At 39.4% G+C, this 14,836-nt stretch overlaps 1 protein-coding gene across 4 annotated transcripts in view; it reads left to right on the forward strand.

The window, feature by feature from the left end:
* Positions 1–3,031: 3,031 nt before the first annotated feature.
* The window catches only part of LOC117417708 (serine-rich coiled-coil domain-containing protein 2-like), a 70,051-nt gene continuing 58,246 nt past the window's right edge, over positions 3,032–14,836 (forward strand). For 2 of the 4 annotated variants that reach the window (XM_034029918.3, XM_058985180.1), the window contains exon 1: positions 3,092–3,879. The gene's annotated coding sequence lies outside the window, so the exon portion shown is untranslated. The other 2 variants (XM_058985178.1, XM_058985179.1) reach the window with 2 other exon arrangements.

Genomic DNA, 14,836 nt, shown 5'->3' on the forward strand with positions numbered 1-14,836 from the left:
GCCACCTCAAATGCTCTTTCAATTCCACCTGTCTCTTTTTTTATTTATTTTTTGCTAAACTAATTAAAATAAAATCTATACAGCAGTGTCTCAGGTTCCATCTGTCTGTCTGTCTGTCTGTTTGTCTGTCTTCTTTGCAGCTTTAGGACCCACGTCATTTTCCTGTTCCAGTTCAATCAAGCATCCAGACATTATTTAAAGAGCTGTGTTAGAGTTGTGTTCAAATTTAAGAAGCCCTTCATTTAAAATGCACGTATCACATGCTTCGAAGCGCTTCATGGAATGCTGCAGTAGAACAGGGCTGTATTTTTGATTGAATCTTATTTTATAACCCTCCTCTACTATTTTTGCCTGCCCCTACCAGAAAAGATATGTGTGCTCTATAGGACTAGTGGCAGTAGAAGAGTATTTTTCATATGTTTCAGGAGTCTCGGGTTGCCTGTGCAGTAAATCACTGTGTGAGTGACTCTGTCAGCCCCCTCAATGAGAACCATCCCTCAGCCTGCAGTATCAAACAACCATGGATTTTAATGACAAAGCAAACGCTATACATCTGCACACTGTATGTGTTATGTGTATAATGTATACATAAAGTAAGTTTTTGCTCAAAAGAGCCAACTTCCCAATGTTTCGGTATGTTTATATACCTTTGTCAAGGTAAAGTGTGTTTGAAATCAAACAGTGGAGGTACTTAAAGGCTTTGGATGTTTGTACTTCTTCATATGTATTTACAGTTTGCAGTTCAGTCCCCACTGCTTTCATATAATCAACTTTGTTCATTACTACCACCCCAGAACCTTTATCTGCTGGTCTTGTAATGACATCATCATCCTCTATTAGTTCTTTTAGAGCTAATAGAGTTTAGGAGTCCAATAATGCTTTCTTTTCATTTTTATTCCATATTCATTTACCTGCTCTGAATCTGTGTGTGTTTCCTAATAAAAGTATCTTGCAAGCCTCATTCGTCTTTCCCATTCTTTTAAATCTATTATTAACTGATCCTTATTTATGTACGTTTTTCCTGGGACAAACTTCAGTCCCTTCCCTTGTAATGCTTTCTGTGAAGCTGTTAATATTTTATCAGATAAATTAAATATTGTCTCCACTTCAATTCCTTTTGAACCATTATCTTTTTACTCTATTTGTGCGATTCTTGTTTTTGTATACTTGATTTTTAGGTACCTCATCATTAATAATATTATTTGCTGCTACACCCACATCCCTGTCCTGCATTTTTTTTCTTTTTGTGTGTATTTGTTTTTTACATTGAGTCTGATCATTCACAGCCGACATATTTGATATGTATCTATCATCATTGCTTTTAAGTGTAATTAATTCAAAATGATTATTTTATATAAAACTTTTCATATTTAAAACTTTCCTCACCTACAAAGTTTACGTAAACATGTACTGGTCTATTTTTTATGTCTATAGCTGCAACAACTTTTGCCTCTGTAGCCCAGGTCTCTATCCCATCGCAACTCAATTATATATATTATAATTATATATATATATATAATGGTCTAACATATCAACGTTTTAAATACCACAACATAGATATGAATAATGTGAAATACGTTTGCTTTAACAAATGAGCAGCATTCTATTATACACAATACATCATGTTGTGAGAAACAGCACTTTCTATACTGAAATCAAGTTCCTGAGTATGTACAAGTAGCTCCTGCATACTGAATAAGGCCTGACATGCAGTGATGTCACTATGCATTTATTATGACATCATCGTCCCTGCCATGGCAACACAGCTTGTGAATGACATCAGGGCCACCTAAAATACTGGAGTGTATTAAAGTTGAACCAGTCTAAGCCAAGAAGTTGAAAGACAAAGGTGCTTTAAATAAAATGTAGTTTTAAAATAGAATCCTTGGTTTGACTGTGCGAAGTACCACATCACATTGAAATGAATAAATATATGAAATATTATGACTTAAAAAAAAAAAATTATGACAGAAAACTAATTTACACGCATCAAGGAGGACTTTCAAAGAAAAAAAATGTAAGTAAAATATGTTGAAAACATTTTGGGAAACTGCACCTTTAAATAAAATGTGTATATGTACATGTATATTTAAATGTACATGTATATAACATGTATATTTTATCTGGTATGCACAGGATCTATAGTAAAAACAGAGCTGTAAAAGTTAAAGGATACAATAAAACGCAATGCCCTGCTAAACTGTAACACATATGAAGATCCTTGCGATTCCAATAAAGAGAATGTGTATCTGGGATGTATTTTATTGATGAATAATAACAAAATGGGAAATAATATTTTCTGTAAGACAGTGGTGTACATGTTCTGTAATTTTATTTCAAATTGACCGACAGTGCCGCCTTTTGGTCGTATAAAAAATGGCAGTCAGTTCCGACAAAAAAAAAAACACAAAAGAACACGTATATTAACTTTAATATATGTACTGCCCTCTGGTGGATCTTGGCCTGTTACTACATCTCAACAGCAGCGATACTGACGCACTTTTGCTGTGATGTGTAAACTGCTACTGAACGCTCTGGAGGTGCAGACCTGCCAAATTTAAATGCTGACTAGTGACGGTTGGGTTTAACAAAATCAAAACGTGATATAAACGCTGTTAATAAAGTACAATCTTAATTTGCACTGTCGCTTGGCAAATGCCAAAGGTGCGCAATACCCCAACTGCTCAGAAATGTATTGCCAAGGTTAATTATTATGATGTGCGAATAAAAAATAAAAAAAAAAACAATTTCATGTACAATAAACATCAACTCGTAGAACAGACGTCTATTAAAAAAACAAACAAACAATTAATCAGGGTTAGGCGTGTTAGACGATAAATAAGCATATACATATCCATGCCTGCAAACGGGATTTCTTCACCTGAGGATATTAAAATTGTAGCCATCGTATTTTTACTTAAAACTTAAATAAATGATCAAATAAGCCATAAACTTGCTACTCTGTTTCTACTATACAGCGGACAACATCTTTATAATACGATTGGGAAGTAGTCATAGTAAACACACGCAAACATGAATGACAGTCGTTGTCAGTGACGAACGCGCAGCGCGACCCGGCGTATACGTGAGTTACCCGGAAGGAAGGGGGGGTGTTACCGCGATGACGTCTCTGTCAGCTGTGCCGTGTGTGTGAGTGTGTGTGAGAGAGAGAGACAGAAAGGGATTGTACGAAGCTGAAAGGATTGAATTGAAGAAAGTTCCGGGGCGAGATTAAATACAAATATCTGGATCATTGCATTCAAAATAAAAAAGCAAGCAAGCACAGGACTTGCACATCTGAATCGTTGTTGTTTTAATTCCAGGTGTGTTACCGATTTTCTCTCCACCCCAAAGTAGAGCAAATCTGTAAACCCTGGCGGCAATCTTTATTTTTTTGTTTTTGTTTACGGCACAGCAGCTGCAGAGAACAGCTTTAACATACTCACTGTATACAGTTGGATGTAGGTACATCGTCACGGCCGGTTATTTGGAAAAGGGTGGCAAAATCTTGCAATGCATTTCGAACTAACGCGTTATTTCAAAAACTAGTAGAGGTGGTGGTACAAGGAGAAACTTGTAGGAGCATCCTTTTTCATCTGCGTGTCAGACAGTAGGCTGCATTACACAGAAGGGAGAAGATGGAATAATGTATGTGGTGTTTAACTTGCTGCTGCCGATGTAATTAAAATAATACAATGGCACTGTATGAATCACATTAAGTGTGGGGTTGTGTGTCTTGGATTCTAGTGCTTCACCACAAGCAACGGCAACTATTCAAACAGACGCCCGTCACACGCTCACAAACACCGACCTGGGTTTCTTCACGACTCAGAAGAAAGCATCTAACTACTTACTGGATTGTATGTCAGTTCTGTAAAGGTAAGGATTGTCTTGGGTTTAGTTTTTTAAAGCAGCTCCGTGTCACCCTACCGGGTGTACCACAGAGAATACAACATGTTTTGTGGGACGTCACTATGCGGGTGCAATGACTCAGGTGTACGATTCTTTCATTCATTCTCAGTGTGTATTAAAATCTGTGTTGCTCAGGCTTAGCTCTCGTATTCTTTAATTCGATTTGTAGATGATGAATGTATATCTGTCACACATGTAGTATTAAAAAAAAAAATACCCAACCACATGGACCAAGCTTCTGCCTACAATAGTCCATTCTATAGCGTGTCACCTCTGCAAAATACTTCCTGCTTAATTAACTATGCCGTTATTTACATACAGCAGTGTATAAAATAAATATCTCGATGGGTGTGACCCCTCCTATCTCAAAACAGTAAAAAGGTTTGAAAAGTCTTCTGCCTATATGATGTCATGCATCTTTGTGTTCCGTGCAAAGGTTGCGGTTTCCGGTTTGATAACCCTATATGATAATGGACCGCTTGTGCTTATTTCATTATATAGTCTAATTTGTGATTTATCGTCGGTTCTGAACGCTTTACTCAAAGGCTTGTTTCGGGAGTGGTAAATGACTTCAAGCTAAAAGCCTCATAATAAAATATACGCACACAGCAATCGGTAAGGTGCCATTTGAGCCTCAGCCGAGGCTATAGACTGCTTAATGTATCTGGCGCTTCTGCATTTCTATTATCGAGATTGTGGTTTCTGCAATATTTTACATGTTAACATTAATTAGTGTGCCTTCAAATGATTGTGTAGTTAATATTTACCACCAGACCAGGCTCTAGATATCTTTTTAATGCAAACAAAACCCTTTAAAAGGTGTACAAATAAATAAGTATACTTGCTTTTCATATAGTTTGAACACACATTCTGCAATATAACAACTGATTGTCAGTAGGAACATACTGTATAGTACAGGGTTTGCACAGCCAGTCATCCATTTATATTGCTATATTATAGAAGTTGACACAACACTGGATTATCAGTTTAATTTACTGGAGAGAGAGGAACAGGACAAGAATATATCTTCAGTTTTAGAAGACTGCTCTACTGCTTAAAAAGCAGATGCAATGGAATTGTTTCTAGGTTAATCCTGTCCGGTCAGATCTGGGCTAGGCTGTATTGTAAAAGAAGCAGGGTATCACACATACGTCAGGCCATCGCTTTCTCTGTTGTGGCATGCCTGGGCAGAAACAGCACTGGGTCATCTCCTTAACCCCCCAATCATTTTGAACAGAGTAGTCTGTCTTCTCCAGAATCAGTCCTGTTATTATCCCCAGCTGGGGGTTCATATTGTGAGACATCTTTACATCGCATACTGGAGAAAGAAAGCATCCTTTTAACACTAGCAGCATTGGGCCCTCTTTTCTTTCAAAAGGGTGGATGGAGGGAGCAGGCAATAATAAAGCTGATAAGAGGGCAGTGCTGTCATATGATGCACTGTCATTGTGGATTCTGCCCCCTGTCGGTGAGATGAGATGAGATTAAAAGCTCTGTCATCATGAACGCAGACGAGCCCTACTGTGTTGTTATGTAATGGTTAAGATGCTTGCTTGCAGGGTGCTGGGGCACCGGTTCTCCTTGTTAACCCAGGTTAGCACTCGTTTAACCAGTGCAGAGCAGATCTGACATGGGGCCTGACAGCTCAGAATGCTTGAACAGGACTGGGGCAAGTTGCTTTAACGTTCCCTGAGTAATGACTGTAACACTTTAGCTCTGGTGGTTTCGAAGAAGCATGTGTTCAGTTCAAGTATAGACATCAGGCAGTGACTGATGCTGGGGGGACATTGAAAGATTCTGTTCCAGAGATGAAAGAGGGTTTAGTGTTTTTCCGCTCTGTGTCCTTCCACGTTCTTCTGAAGCTGGGTTCTCATTGTGTTTTTTAAACCTGGTATTCCGTTTGCAAGAACCTCATCATGTATTTATGAGCTTGACCTCAAACCTGAAGGCAAATGAAGTTCTGAAACCCCTGCAGAGATTCAGCAGGAGGTTCAGATGTTCAGCTCTCCTCCTCTAAGGTTCAGATGTTCAGCTCTCCTCCTCTAAGGTTCAGATGTTCAGCTCTCCTTCTCTAAGGTTCAGATGTTCAGCTCTCCTTCTCCTAAGGTTCGGATGTTCAGCTCTCCTCCTCTAAGTCACAATACGTCTTGGATTCTTAATTAGAAGGAAAAGAAACTTGTTAATTGTCAAACGAGTGAAGTGTTTTTGTTAGTCAATGTGATCCTTTTAAATCTCCTCTGGCTTATAGCTGCTGGTTGAGATGCATTTCTCAATATATGGTAATAACTGCAGTATGATACACTATATAACAGTAACAGTGCATTATTATATACGTGCTATACTATACTGTGATATACCGTATATTGTGCTGTACACACTTACTGTATACTGTAAGTCGACCTACATCTTTTAGATTTCTTAAGTGCGGTAGTCCTGTGAATGTCTCATAACAGTAAATGTACTGACAAAGATTTCTTGTTCAAATATTTGTCTTACAGTTTAGTGTTTCAGAACAAAGATTTCCAGAGCATCCTTCTCCTTTTCCATGATGGCTACAATCCGGATTCTGTCATAATCAGTCCAGGTTCCATGAATCTGAAGGGCTAAAAGAAGACAAATCAATTTCCTGTAAGTTAGTCAACCTTTACAGGAATGGAGGCAGCGTCCTGCAGTTTGAGTTTCTGGCTAGATTGTGTCCTCAGTCAACAAACTGCGCTGGCGTGTCATTTTCTATGTCACCATGGAGACAGATAAGAGATCTGGAGGCACGTGGTCAGGGAGGGTTTTTTTTTTTCATCTAGTAATTCTCTCTCCTCCTCCCCTCCCCTTTCACGCCTAGGTGCACCTGCTTACTCATTATTAATGGATACGTAATGACAGGTGACATTCACACCCAGTTTAATCTGGGAGAGGCCAACCCCTCCTCATGCACCTCAAACACCGCTCACATTCAAACGATTTGTGATAATGACGATTTGGAGTAAATAGCTTTGAGAATCTTGCCCGAAGTGTCTTAAAGGTATGGATGAACCAGCTGTGATATTGCATGATTGTGGGGATGGAACTCCATACATTTACAACATGCCTTTACAACAACAACAACAACAAAAATCCAGATCACATCATTTTGTTGAAACTACATGTGTTAAATAACGTAACAAAACCGTAAGTTGAGCTTTGCTGACGTACCTGGATTTTAAAGTGCATCCAAATCATCTTTCCAGATTCTGTCAGATATTCTTTGGTTTTGATGAATTGACAAAGGTTTGAGAAGCTGTTTTACCAGGTACAGTACCTGCTTTCTGTTGCCACTCCATTTGATCTGTACTCTCACATTACTTGCTTTCTTTTGTCATGTGATTGTACTGTACAGGGCGGATTCGATTTCAAATAATTGCACGACTTAATAAAAAAAATAAAATAAATAAGCACACAAATCATTGCCCATTTGCAAAATACAACATGTGGGCAGTGAAAGGATTTGAATGGAATCAAAAGAAAACCTAACTCTCAGCTTCCAGTTCCAGTTGGTGAACCCTGCACCCTGGCTTGGATGAAATAACCCTGCTTTGATTGCCAAGGTGCTTGAGCAGCGGCATTATTTGTTTAGATTGCACTGAAATGAAGAGTCTTACGTGTATCTTAACAAGATTTATAAACAGGCATCATGTATGTGTGCTGCTGCTTAGACAAGAGGGCAGTCTGCCACAAACCTCATGCCAGGAGTGCAGACCTCTGGACTTCTTGGGTGATTTTTGAAATTAACTATGTAGATCTCGCATGTGTAGTTTGTACAACTACAGCAACGTTTTCGTTTCAGCTTTTCATTCGCTATAACTACTTGGTGAGCTGGTCTTTAGACGGTCTATCACTCCAGAGTGTGACATATTAAGTGCTGGGATAGTTTCCTTTTGGACTGGGTTTGGGCTAGGCTGCTGCTGCTGCAGGGTGTTGGGAGTGCATGTCGTGTGGTCAGGTCTGACTCAGTTGTCTGGCTGTGTGCATGTGTGTGCCTGCAGTTCAATGTCATCGTTACAGTGAATCATCACTCCTGGGTGCTCCCATCATGCTTTACTGCAGGGCAGCCTGTGAGTTGGAGGTTGTGCTGATTATACAGTGCAATGTTCAGGTTGTGGTGTACTTTATGTTGCCGTTGACTCATTACTCTTGGTTTTCCTTAAACCAGGTATGTCATGAATACATTTTCAAAGCTCACTGAATCTGCAGGAGCTGATAGTAACCAGTGAAAGGCAAACCATACTTTGAATTTCTTCTCTTTCCTCTCTAATGGAGCCCTTGCAGTCTAGAAGGATTTAATCTGGTTTAGTATAGTTTCACTTGATAGAATACAAAACAATTGAGTAAAGCTTCTAGCCAAATAAGCCTTTTTTTGGAGACTGACTGTACTGTATTGATTCCTTTAGCAGCAAAGGCGTACTCCATTAACGAGTGCTTTAGCAGCAGCCAGGAGTAAGCATGCGAAAAAGGATCAGTGTGCACCAAAAATGGGTTAATGTGTCTGCTAGAAAGCATGCTGACAGCACTTGCCTGAGGGGAGAGGGCTTTCGTTTAGAAGGACAAATCCGGTTACCGACAGTCTGCCTTTTTATAAAGTGAAAATCTCTATTCTAGAATTTCCTCTTCTCTTTTCATATACTGGGACGTTAACCCTTTACAGTAACTGTCCACACGTGAAGCCTGCAGTGCATAAACAAAGGTCAGTAGTGCTTGTGCCCTGGTCTCCGTTTACATATTCATCCAATGATAAGACTCCTGTATGGTGAAGTATCATGCAGTGATAAGTGCAATCAGTTTGAAGCATTTTAGCAGTCATTTCAATGATCAAATTAACCGAGGGTACTTGTGAAACCCAGGGCTGGGTGCAGGGATACTGTGAGGGTCAGCACTTGCCTTCTTTCCCCATTCAGGAGCATCGTTCAGGGGAGCAGACAGGGATGTGTTTTACAGCAGCGGTACTGTGAGGAATTGAATTGAACACTGACTCGTTGCCGGGTTCACCCTGGAGGAATCTGGGTAGACGCTGGCTTTATTTTCCCCAGTACCTTGTTTACATCTGTCCCTGCTTCAGATAAAGATGTGACTGCCGGTTGACTATTATCTGGTTGTCTGTCTGTCTGTCTATCTGTCACACTCTACATTGAGAACTTGATAACTGCCTTGAATTTGCACAATTTTCCCCCAAACTTTTATCATACACTCCTAGCCTCCTGTAGATATTTCAGGTGCTGTGGCAGGCAGTGTTTTGCTATAATTATGTGTTCATCATTGGTATGATGATATGCATAGGTGGTTTACACCAGCAGTGCTCCCCGAAGCTTTCTTAATTAACCAGGCTTGTAAGTTGTTTGTTGAGTTTAAACCAGTACAGATTTTGTGCTCCGCGGACGTGGGTCTTGGGTGCACTGATTGGGATCTCGAAGAAGGGCTGAGGGAATGAGTGCGACAAATCTGTTTTGATAGCAGTGATGAAAACAAACCAACCAGGAAATGTTTTATTTATTTATTTATTTATTTATTTATTTATTTAGTTATTTATTTTAGATCGCTCGTCTGTGTCTGCTTTGAGAAGTACAGCCCAATCGTTTTATTTTCAAGCATGTAATAAAACCGACAGGTCATACTAGTAAAAATGAAACATGCTTCCTATAGCCAGGCTTATGTACAGTACAAGTCCATGTTCTCCTGTGCTCAAAAGAAAGTGGTGCTGTTCCTCTTTGAGAACTGTGCATCACTTGTTGTTAGTGGGTGCAGTTTGTTTTCATGCATCAGCAGTTTCTGTTATTCGTGGGTGTAGTCTTCGATTACTGTCTTCTAATTGTTTTAACTTTAATAAGCGTTCTGCATGAAAAAAAAAATATGTTGGCTGATAATCAGGAGTGAATTGCAGACAAGTCATCTTCATTTGCATTATTTTAAATGTGTCTGTGTCTAGCACTGTTGTGAACACACCCATACGGTATGCAAATAACAACCGTGTGCTGTCACAGGGTTTGAGAAAGAAAGAGCTTGCGTCCTGTAGTGTAGACAAGTTGTAATTGAGTCTTAGTAACAGTACCAGCTACTGTAGCTGCTTGCTCTGTGTTGAAACTCGTGCCTTGAGGGCTCGGTGGGGAACAGGAACACACCAGTTTTAAGGTAACTCGTCTTCTTTATGTCTCCTTGTTTGCTGCCTGTGTTTTCACTCTGGCTCAGATGATTCCTATTCATCACGGTTCAGTTTGATGGAACGACACAATCTCCCCACTATCACTTCCTGTATTACAAGTAATATGACCCTGCATTGTTTTCACTGTGTGCAGCACAGAACCACAGTGCGACGTTCAGGTGGGGTCCTTTTCCCTGTAGTGCAAGAAGTGAACCTATAGTGGTGGGACAGTAGATTGCTTTCACCTAAATTATTACACATTTTTTTTATTGAACCTTATTTAAAAGTAAGGGAATCTGTTGAACAGAGTATACCTCTGGTGTTTTAAAGAAGCATTGCTAAGTTATTATTCTTAGGTACAGTATATTTCAGAAAAAACAACATGACCAAACTGAAATAAAGGGAATAGATCGTCAGGGAAGCTGATACACAAGGTGTGGTTGATAAAATAATTAAACACTCAATAAGCACACTTTTAATTACCTCCAGCAGCCAGCTAGAAAGCAGCAAGTGGAGCACGCTGCTTTCCTGACACAGAGAACAGCACTCAGTCGTGTTCCAGTCATGCCAATCCTCAGTATTCATTTAAAATCAGCATTGCTTTCCAGTGCACTTAAATCAGTTCTCATGGGGAACAATCCATAGTAGCCATCAGGCTAGACAATACCTCTTTATAACCTTTTGATTTACCCAAACTTGAACAAAGTGTCTATTGTGGGCTAGGCTTCTTTGTCAATAATAAATAATACAAAATGGTTTGGATGCATCCTTTTCCCCTCCCCTCCCCAGACATTATTATTAAGCGTTTTCTGGGTTATGTCATTTGAAATATAATGTAACGGCATAACGCAAAATCTCTGGGAACTACAGGAGAGGAACTGAACCTTTAGTCTTAAATCAAGTGGCAAATTCGATCAGTGGGTGCTAAAAATGTGGTGTTTGTAAATGAAGGGTTTATGTACAGATGTCTGGCTGTTTTACTTTAGCCATAGTGATACACTGCACTTCCCAGAATCCCCTGGGTGCTCTGCATCATATCATTCTGTAATAGTACAGTATGACCCTGCTTGGAGATACATTTAAACTCTTTGTATCACAAATCGCTGGAGGCATTGGTTAATGTATTACAGAGGCTTACAGGTTTTCTTTTTTTTTTGCTATACAGGCATATATAAATTCAATTCCAGCATGTTGTAAAATCTATATCAATTATTACTTCATTGTATCTCAGGGATAAAAATAAGACATTTAATGCATAGCAGTTTCACCCATTCCAGGTTTTACTAAGAGCTTAATTAGCTACAGTGTATGGGCAAAAAGCTCAGGTGAGCCCTATTAAACTCATAGTAAAAACCAGGAATGGATCAGACAGCTATGCAATGGGAGTCTTTTTTCTATCCCTAAATCTATATAAGTATTAATTTAGTCTAATCATAAAAGAACATCATGGTTGGACTAAATAAGTACTGCAGTTGTGGTTCTGTCTCTTGGGTACAGAGTTTCCCATGGAGATGCATATACATTAACAGCTTGTTGCTTTGACCAGGGATAAAGGAAGAGCAGGTCCACGGGTTGCTGTGATGCAGCAGGTTGTAGGAAAGGGCAGGTTCAGGTCTCTGGGGAGGAGGAGGGGCTGCAGAGCTCAGAGTGCTATCTGCAGGGATTAAGGGGATTGGTGCGTGCTGCAGTGGCATTACCGTGTTAATGATTTACTGTGCTGCTGTGTGGCAGGAATCCTTAGCCTGCAGGGCTCTTTAAAACAAGCAGAGGAAAATGTACAGTATGTAACTCTGCTGTGAATGACTTTAACTATTAATCACGCTTTAAAAACCCTTCTGGACAACAAACTGTCTTTTAAAAGTATTTTTAAAAGGTTTTAACAAAGACTTCCAGGGATGGAAATAAGACTCCTATTGCATAGCAGTTTCACCAATTTCAGGTTTTAATACAAGCTTGTTTAGGATGGACTCTGTAAAGACACACAGTAATTGGCGTGACAGAGTGGGCATTGATCCTCAATCCTCCTAGATCAGTAGCAGGTTGCAGCAGTGAGTTGACATTCAAACTGGGGGAGAAAATGGGATTGTAATAACTGAATACTCTAAATGCAAAATGAAATGGATTGGAGGCACTTTGCCGAAACGCTTGTCTCGCTTAACTTACTTTTTGAATATGCTGAAGGTCAGATTCCCCATTACCGTTCGTGCCCAAGTTCAATTAATCCCTTTCACATTAGCTCAATGTCTGTTTATTATTATTATTACTGTTTGTTTTGCTTTATTTGCAAAAATACGGCACTAAATCATCAAATGTTCTTTATAAGATGTAAACAATCAAAGTGACTTCAAAGCATCTATTGTATCTAATAAGAAAATAATAAAAGGCATTTCTGGGCTTTCTGAAACTTTTTTTCTCTTTGGAAATCCATTTGCATATTGTTCCTCCCCTCCTGTACCAAACAAAACCACAGATTAAAACAGAAAGACCTGCAATGAAAACAGCAACAGTAACCAACGCCCCAGCCTGCTAGAGTCTTCGACGCGAGACCTGCAGCACAAACAGGTCCAGCCCGCTCTCATTGAGAAGATGAAGCTTGGTTTGTTGCGCTATTGATTTTTAGCCTAATAAAGATGTCTGCACATTACAATTAAGTTGGAACGCGTCCTAAGTTTGATGCTGGTATGCGTACCGCCAGGATCCTGGGACCAGGGTGCAGCAGAGTGCGTGGAAAATGAATAAAGCTCCGAACAGCTAGCTATTATTATTTTTATTATGCCATTTCCTGATGCTTCCATTTGGCCTTTATGTTGGTGAATCATTCCAGTTCAATAGCACTTTACATTGTCTCTCAGGCAGGCAGGCAGGCTCAAGGATAATGATTCTGAGTGAAGCTGTCGGCTTCTTCAATGCATCATTACAGTTCACTCCAGAAAGCCGAGCGCTTATTACCTGACATTGCAGTTTGCAATGTGTGGCGTGTTGTTAATCAGGTTGTAGAAATGACTTTGAAATGGCCAGATAGCTCTGAGGCTGAGGACAGTGGGGAGGGGGATTTGAATAGACCTTTTAGGTACTGTGTGATAACTGCGCGATTATGTGTGCTCTCTGGTCTTAACCCAGCACAGAAGAGGGGCTATATAATAGTTTGTTGGACGACATGCTTTTGTTCCAAATAATACCGCTAATGGCCAAGTAAACGGAGGCTTCTGTGTCAAACACGGGTTTCTTGTTTGTCCAGCCACAAAATTATTGCTCTGCTCTGCTTCTAAACATCCAACGGTTGGCTTAACACTTTATTTTATCATGACTCTTAAAAGCCCATAATTGTGTGAATCAAGTTTAACAGGGAACATCTACAGTGATGCACTGTAGTGGGGAAATGTGTAAAATGTTACTAGCCATAATTTTGTAGCTCCTATTGCAGAAATAACAAGATTTATATTTGTTTTATATAAGCTCATTTTCTATTTTGTTTTTCTGGATGGATGAGCAATAAAAGATACATTGCGCAGTTTTTTTTAAATTTTTTTTTTCCAAGGTTTCGTGTGATAGAATAGGCCTCCGGAGAATGTAAACTAAACCTTAGGTACTCTAAAATTGCATTGCAGTTTCACCCATACCAAGTTTTAGTACGAGCTTGATGAGCCCGTGTATAGGTAACAAGCTCAGGTGAGTCTTATTAAGCTTGTAGGAAAACCAGGAATGCAGCAAACAGATTTCCACCCCTGCTTCAAACTTTTTGTGTAAAGTATTAAGGCCGTAGGTTCTCAAACTTGCAGATTTTACTAAATAAAACATGAAAATGCAAGCATTATCTCAGAAAATAGCATTACATTTTTCCTAATCTGACAGATAACATGCAGTCTGGTTTGATGACCATCAACCATATATTCCTGATAATGTAATACGGTCAAATAATCACATACAGTATCTACTATTTAAAAACAACAGGGTCATTTTAGCAATGATAAAGGTATGATAGCGAGATGGCGAGTGGAGTTTTATTTACTAGGGCTGTGCTGATACTCGTACTCCAATTCAATGTAGAAGTGTTTATCGTCCGGTATTAAATAAATCCATTCATTAATGCGCTGATTTCAAAATAAGAAGTGCTGCCCTTCCCTCGCCTTCACAGTTGAGTACCAATCAATGGCAATGAACTTACACATTGAGTGTTTTAAAAGCTGGAAGATTATTTTCCTCTCATCTGGGGCGCTGACATTTTACTGCCATACTGAGGCTGTAAACTGACAAGGAAAATAATATTTCATAGTATCAGCAGCCCCCTATTATTTACATTGCAGTTAAAAGGGAATGGGCTGTGGATGGTGACCATAGTAGCCAACAGGAGAAGGCTTTCTTAAAGCTTGTGTAGTTTTCAAACCATGACATTTAAAGTCATGGTTTGCACTGGAGGGGCTGTAGCAGTGAAGATGCCACATCTACCATAACCTCAAGGAAATTGTCTGAACCTCCCACTTTTTCTATCATAAATCAGTATTTAGGAACCACAAGACCAAGGCACCCTGTTTGATGGATCCTTCAAAATAGTGTGTACTGATGAGTGTTTCTTTCTCCCTGAATACAGAGTTTCTACTGTTTTCAGAGTGGGTAGTGGATGAACCTATCTACCTATGGTATCTATTATGTGACTAATGAGAAAGATCCAGAGCACTCTAGTTTCTTACAAGTTATTTCGGTGGGGTGATTCACATCAAAGGTTTATTAAATCAAGAGCTTGTTGTGAAATTGGGGAAT

The sequence above is a fragment of the Acipenser ruthenus genome, chromosome 13, assembly GCF_902713425.1.
Source record: "Acipenser ruthenus chromosome 13, fAciRut3.2 maternal haplotype, whole genome shotgun sequence".
NCBI classification, from domain to species: Eukaryota; Metazoa; Chordata; class Actinopteri; order Acipenseriformes; family Acipenseridae; genus Acipenser; species Acipenser ruthenus.